Source organism: Danio aesculapii, chromosome 2, assembly GCF_903798145.1.
Source record: "Danio aesculapii chromosome 2, fDanAes4.1, whole genome shotgun sequence".
Taxonomy (NCBI): Eukaryota; Metazoa; Chordata; class Actinopteri; order Cypriniformes; family Danionidae; genus Danio; species Danio aesculapii.
The window spans coordinates 57,423,600-57,433,599 of NC_079436.1; the positions used below are offsets into that span (position 1 = coordinate 57,423,600).

The 10,000-nt window shown below is 31.1% G+C and overlaps 1 long non-coding RNA gene across 2 annotated transcripts in view; it reads left to right on the plus strand.

Annotated features, from left to right (window-relative positions):
• The first annotated feature begins 3,191 nt into the window (after positions 1-3,191).
• Positions 3,192-10,000, plus strand: part of LOC130237540 (uncharacterized) — a 48,225-nt gene continuing 41,416 nt past the window's right edge. Inside the window, exon 1 of one of the 2 annotated variants that reach the window (XR_008838552.1) lies at positions 3,192-3,324. This is a non-coding gene — a long non-coding RNA (uncharacterized LOC130237540). Of the gene's footprint in view, positions 3,325-4,935; positions 5,009-10,000 lie in introns of those variants that run through there. The other variant, XR_008838553.1, reaches the window with a different exon arrangement.

Here is a 10,000-nt window from a genome sequence, read left to right on the forward strand (position 1 = left end):
TGTGTGCTGGATGTAATTGCTGGTGTGTGTTGTACAGCTTTAGAGCAACAGGTACTGTTAAGGCCTTTAATAATCTGTATTTATTCAATAAAATAAAACACTGCATGTAATGTTTTATGTCGCATCATTTCTTAACTTGGGTTTTCTTTATTTATTTTTGAGGAAGCCATTTTTGCAGGGACTGTAGTCCACGTGGACTGTAAATTAAACATATTGTTTAGGTCACTCTCGTCTTATTTTCTGGTTTTGGGCAGTGGTAATTTAGATTATATTTTATATTACGTATTACAAACTTTATCACCAATTAATAACAGTAATAAAATAATAATAATAAATAAATAAAAATATTGGATGTTTAAAGCACTTACAGTTACACACACAAACACACACACACACACACACACACACACACACACACACACACACACACACACACACACACACACACACACACACAGTCCTCTCAGAATGTATAATTAATTCTATTTCTTCATTTCATTCACAAACATATCTCGATTATATCTCATAAGCTGATAACTGCTCGTGAGGAAAAAAAAGACTGAAGCTCACAAGATTTTGACGTGTATTTCTGCTACTTTCTTACTTTTATACGATATTTCGCTTTAGAACAGAGTTATTTAATACAAAAATAATATTTTCTAACTAAAATGCAAAAAAAATCTGCATTTATGTTTATTTATTACATGTATTTATATTAATATCTTTATTATTTTACAGGGGGAAAAAACACGAGTTTCACAACTCGTTTTTAGAGGGAAACAAAATGTTTGATCCATGGGAGATAGAAATGAAGCTAAACATTATTTTACCATCGTGATTAAAAGTTTTATTTCCGTAAACACAAAACTGCATGAGACGTGTTAACGGCACGATATGTGAATGGAACATTCCGACACGTGGACGATTCCATTATGCGTGTGTATCCCTGATGACGTAGTCGAAAATAAGTCACATAAACACAGCATCAGATCATGAACGACGGTATAGACGGGATACAGCTGTGGTCGGAAGTGAACGAGCATTATTTATAACATTTATTAATTTAACTGTATTTTATTAACGTCTACCCCTACCCCAACCATCACAGTAATGCAAAAACAGCAATTATACAGAGTATTATTCATATTATTTAATAAATTACTCGTTAAATTGTATTTAACGTTTACCTTACTCCAACCCTCACAGTAATGTTATTCATATTATTTATTAAATTACCCATTAAACTGCATTTTATTAACGTTTACCCATACCCCAACCCTCACAGTAATGTAAAAACAGTAATTATACCAAGTATTATTTATATTATTTATTAAAATACCCATTAAACTGTATTTTATTAACGTTTACCCATCCCCAACCCTCACAGTGATGTACAAACAATAATTATACCAAGTATTATTTATATTATTTATTAAAATACCCATTAAATTGTATTTTATTAACGTTTACCCGTACTCCAACCCTCACAGTAATGTAAAAATATTAACTACTGTTGTACAGAGAGCTATGCTGATGTAATCCGCAGCTGTATCCCATCTAGGCTTTTTACAGGCCTCTAAAGTCACGTGGGATCATAAAACCCGTTTATGAAGGCTCAAATAATGCAGATAATTGACTGAGAAACAATCAGGAGTCTGTGTGAATGATTTAGAAATGATTCAGATTGCTCTTATGTGTTATTTGTTATGTCAGTAGCTTGTTTTAGGGTTTCGCCAGGGTGAATTATATCTATATTCAGCTCACGCTGCAGATCTCACGGTCATTGTCATCTGAAAAGCGCATTCATTGTAGTATTGTTACTGTCATGGTAACGAATGCTATTCACCGAGCTCCTCGGGGCCTCTATGAAAATATGAAACGCATTAAATAAATAACGGGATCAAATGAGAATGAGAGCTAGTGTGTCTAATGTAAGATCTGTGAAAATGTAAGATACATATAATTATATATAAATATTATCTAGATTATTTCTTTTTATTATTCTAAGATAATCTAAACTCTTTAAAAATGTTACATTATGCTTGTAATATAATGTACATGCATGTAAAATATTTTGTGAATCTATATAAAGCATATATTAAAATGCATTTATTAATCCAAACTTAAATTGTAAAATACATTTGCATTAAATATGAAATGTTTGAAAATATCTGTAATGTTATATTATATATATTTGAAATATTATTAAAAATATCTATTTTTATAATTAAATTCCAGCACTGTTTTTCATCCAATATAAACATTTATACTAATATATTATTATTATTATTATTATTATTATTGTTATTATTATTTTATTTATTATTATTATTATTATTATTATTATTATTATTATTATTTTATTATTATTATTATTATTATTATTATTATTTATTATTATTATTGTTTTAATTATTATTATTATTATTATTATTATTATTATTATTATTATTATTATTATTATTATTGTTGTTGTTATTATTATTTTAATTATTATTATTATTTTAATTATTATTATTATTTATTATTATTATTATTATTATTATTATTATTATTATTATATTTATTATTATTATTATTATTATGATTATTATCATCATTATTATTATTACTATTTTATTTTTTTATTATTATTATTAATAATAATAATAATAAACAAAATAGAAAAATACACATTATGTAACATTAAATAAAATTATGTATCTAATTTTTAATATATCCACAGTTCATATTAAAAATGTTATATATGTTAAATTACAGCATATAAATAAAAAAACATTTAATTATAATTAAGAATATATGTTTATATGTTGTTAATTATGAGTAAAGGGATGTATTTATATGCTGTAATATAACATATTTAATATTTTTAATATTTAATTAATCCATAGTTCATTTTAAAAATATTATACATGTAATATTAAAGCATATTAATAAAATAATAAATAATTAAAAATAAACACAACACATAGTAAAAACAATCTATTTTTTATTTTTTTTATGCAAAATTAAATAGTATCAGGGATCAGACGCATTTATAATAAACATTACATAAAAACAGCATCAGTCTTTTGCACATGTAGAGAAATAGAAGGCTGTGATGAGAGTATGAAGAGGTGGAGTCTGAGCATCAGGGTTGGACTCTTCATTTGTAAAGAGGTCAGTCGCTGCTGTTCTGAGGACTGTCAGCATGTGCTTCATCTGCACGCGTATATTCAGCTCTTTCTGCCTTTATTTAAACACCGATGAGACTTTAAGCTGCACTCTGTGGATTAGTAAAGCTTGTGGAGTAAATCAAACGACTTGAGCATCAGACAGTATAAGGTATGTGGATGTTTCACTTTAACATTAAACTCTCTAATCAAAGCTGAGTGGTTTTAACCCAAAGATTGGTTTGAAAATGGTCAAACCCAATTATTAGGTTAAAAATGTCATTTAAATTGAATGAAATGTTGAGCTTGTCCATATTTGACCTATTGTTGGTTTGAGACAACCCAGCATTGTTAAGAGTGTGATTTGCATCATTAGAGCAAACATGAATTTAACAAACTACAGTGGAGAATTAACAGTGAATGTCAATAACTATACTTCTGTTGATCAATCAGTGTGTGTGACTAACATACTGTACAACAGCTGAGCTAGAATACACACTCTAAACAATGCTGGGTTGTTTTAACAACATTAGGTTAAAAAGTATAATTTAAGTAGTTTTAAAAATGTACCAAATGTTGAGTTAGTCAATATTTGACCCAACATTTATTTTTACAACAACTCTACATTTTTAAATGTGTACACTCTAAAACAATAAAACCCAGATCTGGGTTAAATATATGAACAAAACCATGTGATGGGTTAATTTTTACATTTTTTCAAGGGCTGTCCACATTTTTCTTAATTTAGGTTTGAAATAACCCAGCATTTTCCCAGTGATGGGTTGCAGCTGGAAGGGCATCCGCTGCCTAAAAACATATGCTGGATAAGTTGGCGGTTCATTCCGCTGTGGCGACCCCGGATTAATAAAGGGACTAAGCTGAAAAAAAAAAATGAACGAATGAATGAATGAATGACCCAGCATTTTACGATTGTAAACTCAAAAATATTGCTGGGTTGTCAGTACACTGGAACAAATATGGACAAACCCAACCCTTGGGTTAAAAAGTTTATTTTAGGACAACCCAGCTTTGTTTAGAGTGTACCTGATTTTTATTATTATTTTAGTCATAAAACAAAAACCCTGAGTTTGAATTACTGCAGCTGTGCCTGTGTGTGTGTGTGTGTGTGTGTGTGTGTGTGTGTGTGTGTGTGTGTGTGTGTGTGTGTGTGTGTGTGCGTGTGTGTGTGTGTGCGTTCTAAAAATTGCTTTTGTAACCCTACTCTGGGTCACATATGGACAATGGGTTAAAGAGTGAGATTTAAATATTTTTTAATTGAAAAAATGTACCCATCACTGGGTTTATTCATATTTGACCCAACGATGGGTTACAATAACCCAGCATTTCTTTTCTTTTTTTTGAGAGAGAGAGCGACAGAGCGTTTGAAAGAGAGAGAGAGAGAGAGAGAGCGTATGTGTGTGTGAATGATATTTTATTAAATAGCCCAACGCTTACAATCAAAAAGCATCTGAATGAAAGCAGTTTTAGCGCTCACTGTGGGTTTATGAGCGATCATCGAGCGTTGAAGCAGTCCAGCATGTGTGTGGAGCTGATTCTCAATAATCTGACCGCACATGTGACCAAACAAACACTGACTCCATCCGGAGCGCGCGCGCGGCCCCTTTAACGCGCACGGGTTAGTTTTTCTCTTTGGTTATCTAGCTGTATGAGTTATGAAATATCATAAAGCTAGAGAACCGAAAGTAGAAACTATACCCACTGACTTCATGACGCGCAGAGCCGAGCAGCGGAGACGCGGACACGGAGACGCGCACCGAGTCTTTTGTGGACAGGGTTGCACGCATTACAGTATGTGTGCGCGGAATCCACTGATCTGCACTCTACACAGATCAGCGGTGGGTTCCAATAATGACGTATATTGCGTTGATGGAGCGCGTGGACGCGAATACGAGCACGCGTGTTTATTTCAGGTGTTTGACTGCTCGTCTCGGGGCCTTTGACAGTTTTGCTGGTGTGTGTGTGTGTGTGTGTGTGTTGTGTTGGTCTGGATTGCACATGCTGGAAATATCGCTGTCCGGTTTTTGTGTCACGATGTCGGTAAACGGAGCCGCGGATCCACATCTTGTTTTCTGCTGTGTGTAAATAGTAAACCACGCTGAAAGTTTCCCAGTGTGTCAGTGCATGCATACATATGAATCACATTTCTATCGGCTATAAACACATTAGCAAATGAGAACCATTCTAATTTACCAGAATCAGAATTGAGAAATGCATGAGCATGATATGTGCATGTCAATACCCACATTAAAAATATTATAGACATTTATAGTAAATGCTATAGTTTACAGTGTTTTGAAACATACTATAGTAGTGAATTAATCTGTTGTGGTGATTCTAGTTTCTATAATAACACAACAACTATAGTATTAACAAATGAACAAACATGGTAAAATACTATAGTAATTTATAGTAAATATTACAGTGTTTTGAACCATGCTATTTATTATAATGTATATAAATAACTGTTAATGAATGATCAGCATACTGTAGTATTAACTGAACTGATAAACTGTAATAAATGTAGTATACTTTAGTTTTACTGTAGTAAACTGTGGTGTAATTAAGTCTAATATACCCTACTACAGTATCAGGCCATTTGTTTACATTGCTATAGGCTAGTTGTTGTGTTACCATATTGCAACTATATTCACCACAACAAATTCAAGTAGTTTAAGATAGTATGGTTAAAAAAACATTACAGTAAATATTATAAGTTACTATAGTATTTTTATGCATGTTTATAGAACTATATATATATATTATACTACAATACCCCACAGTTTACTGTAGTAAAAACTAAAGTATAGTACAGTTTATAAGTTCACTATAGTTAAAACTACAATAGCTTTCATCAAAGAGCTGTAAATACTTCAATTATACAGTTGAATACACTTTACTATAGTATGGTTCAAAAATACTAGTATTTACTATAAATTACTATGGTATTTTTTTAAGAAATCTTGAATATGTCAAATGAATTGAGGTTGGCTTGTGATTTCTGATAACTGATCGTAATGTACACATATATTACACATTGTTTACACAAAATACAAATACTGGATGAGTGTGTGCACATTAAATAAACGTTACATAAACGTTATCCACATATATATATATATATATATATATATATATATATATATATATATATATATCCACACACATATATATATATATCCACACACATATATATATATATCCACACACATATATATATATATATATATATATATATATATATATATATATATATATATATATATATATATATATATATATATATATATATATATGTAAGAATATAATGGTATTATCATAGCAGCAAACAGGGAACGTTCTGACAAGGTTTTCTCAATGTTATGAATAAATATACCTCAGTAACATTAATAGGGCGATCATTAAATGCTATCTGGGTTTTATAGATGAATGATTTTATACATTGTTAATAGGGTAATATGATGAAATATTTTAGATGGATACTCATCTGGTGTAAATTAGTGCTTTCAAAACATCCAGAGAGCATCCAAAATATTAGGCAAAAATATCAAATGAAAAATGTTCTGTTTAATAAATGATGCTTTTGTAGACAATTGTTTTAATATTCATAAACTAATATTTTAAATTAGCAACCACTGTACACCAGTTGGAAAAAACAATAATTTTCTCCATAGTGAGACTGATCTTCTATGCAAAAACTGATAAACATACATACAAACCTGTCAACTTAAAAACACATGCATTTGTTGAGCCAGTATGTTAACATTAATTCAGCTTATTTTATAAAACTGTATTAAATAGCAGAATTTGTGCAGAAAAAATACACTACCTATAATGCTGTACAAACTATTAACCAATCAGAAAGCAGCAGTGATCAGTGCACCAAAAACAGATTTTTAGCCCCTCCCACTCAGCTGAAGCATCCCAAATGTATTTAAAAACTATTTAATAGCAGAATTCTGGCAGAAAAAAATACATTACCCATAAAGCTGAACAATTGACCAATCAGAGTAGCAGTGAGTAGTGAGCTGAAACAAATTTTTAGCCCCTCCCACTCAACTGAAGCATCGCAAATGTCTTTAAAAAAACATATTTAATAACAGAATTTGTGAAGGAAAACTACATTACCCATATTGATGTACAAATAAATAACCAATCAGAGAGTAGCAGTGAGCAGTGTGCCAAAACAGATTTTTAGCCCCTCCCACTACACTGAAGCAACGCAAATGTATTTAAAAACTTTATTTAACAGCAGAATTCGTGCAGAAAAAAATACATTACCCATAATGCTGAACAAACAATTAACCAATCAGAGTATCAGTGAGTGTGCAAAACTTATTTTTAGCTCCTCCCACTCAACTGAAGCATTGCAAATGTATTTAAAAAACTGTAGCTAATATTAGAATCTGTGCAATAAAAATACATTACCCATAATGCTGAACAAACAATTAACCAATCAGAGTAGCAGTGAGCAGTGTGCCAAAACTGATTTTTAGCCCCTCCCACTTCACTGAAGCATCACAAATGTTTAAAAGTGTATTTAATAGAATTTGTGCAGTACAAATACTCCCCACTCTACTGAAGTGTCGCAATTGTATTAAAAAAAAAACTGTATGCAATACCAGAACTTGTGCGGAAAAAATACACTACCCATAATGCTGTACAATCAATTAACCAATCAGAAAGTAGCAGTGAGCAAAGTGCACCAAAACAGATTTAAAAAACTGTATTTAATAGAATGTGTGCAGAAAAAAAACACATGACCCAAAATGTGCATACAATTAACCAATCAGAGAGTAGCAGTGAGCAAAGTGTGCCAAAACAAATTTTAGCCCCACCCACTTCACTAAAGTAGAGCAAATGTATTTTATAAAACTGTATTTAATAGGAGAATTTGTGCAGAGAGAATATATTACCCATAATGCTGTACAATTAACCAATCAGAGATTAGCAGTGCGGCAAAACACATCTTTAGCCACTCCCACTCAACTAAAGCATCACAAATGTATTTAAAAAAAAAAACTATTTAATAGCAGAATTTGTGCAGAATAAAATACATTACCCATAATGCTGAACAAACAATTAACCAATCAGAGAGTAGCAGTGAGAAAAGTGTGCCAAAACAGATTTTTAGCCCCTCCCACTTCACTGAAGCATTGCAAAGGTCTTTTAAAAACTGTAAATAATAGCAGAATTTGTGCAGAATAAAATACATTACCCATAATGCTGAACAAACAATTAACCAATCAGAGAGTAGCAATGAGAAAAGTGCGCCAAAACAGATTTCTAGCCCTCCCACTTCACCGAAGCATTGCAAATGTCCTTTAAAAAACTGTATTCAATAGGAGAATTTGTGCAGAAAGAATACATTACCCATAATGCTGTTCAAACAATTAACCAATCAGAGTAGCAGTGAGCAAAGTGTGCCAAAACAGATTTTTAGCCCCTCCCACTCCACTTAAGTATCGCAAATGTAATATATGCACATATTTTGCAATCAACATCAAACATATTGTTTCTATAGTACAACCTAAATCTTCAAACTAACACTTTTACATTTCTTGTTTTAATTTGATCGTGTCATTGCCAATGATTTGTGGGATTGTAGTTCTTTTCCTCACTCAGTCTGTTCAGTTTACAGTTTTATGTTTCTTTTTTGTCTGATTTTCACAACAGTGCGTGTTTGCTTTAAATCAAGTAGTCTAATATTGTGGTTCATGCATATAACACTTTAATGAAGGCTATTTAAAACCCCTATAAACGAATGAATGTGAAAAACACTCCTGCTAAAACACTGTGTATAGCATTTAGCTTTAGCATACAAGCTTAAAACTGCCTGAACGCATGATAAATATATGCCATGCTCATCTCAGACTGTCATAACACAAGGCGTTTTAGGCATTTTAAAGGCTTGTTGTATATTTATAGGATGAATTAGTGTGCATGTGTAGATTTCATGCTTCATTCATGATAACAATATTCAGCTTTTATATTCTTTACATCAAGAAAGTGTCAATGGACTGACTTACACATTGATTTATGAAGCATGCCAGATATTCTGATGCTGATATTGTAGCTGTTTATGTTGGATAATGTCATGTATGGATATAAAAGCCTGATATGGATATCTACAAATCATCTGTGGATAGACGAATAGAAAACATTATTAAGTTTAAAAATGATTACTCATGCAACACACAGCTGGTGGTGATTATATTTTAAATACACTGTAAAAATGATTAATTATTATAAATAATAAATAATTATTAGGTATGTCAGTGATGTGGATTATGCATTAGCAATGAGTCTTTTTAATTGAACAGAATCAGAATCTAGAAATGCATGAGTGTTATATACTTCTTACCCACACAAAAAATACTATAGTAATGTATAGTAAATACTCTTTTTTTTGGACTTTAAAAAATTGTATTATAATGTATATATTATTGTAGTATTTATAACTTTTTAAAAACTGCTCCAGCATTTGGTAATATTAACAATATAACTAGCAAGCTGTAATAAATACTGTTGTAACTGTGGTGTATTGTAGTAAAATATAGCCTATATTGGTATAACGCTACAGTATTGGGTCATTTGTTTATAATACTATAGTTGTTGTGTTACCATAGGAACTGCTGAATCACCACAACAGATCAATTACTATAGTTGATGTGTTACCATAGCAACTGCAGAATCACCACAACGAATCAATTACTGTTGTTGTTGTGTTACCATAGCAACTGCAGAATCACCACAACAGATCAATTACTAAAGTTGTTGTGCTACCATAGCAACTGCCGAATCACCACAACAAATCAATTACTGTAGTT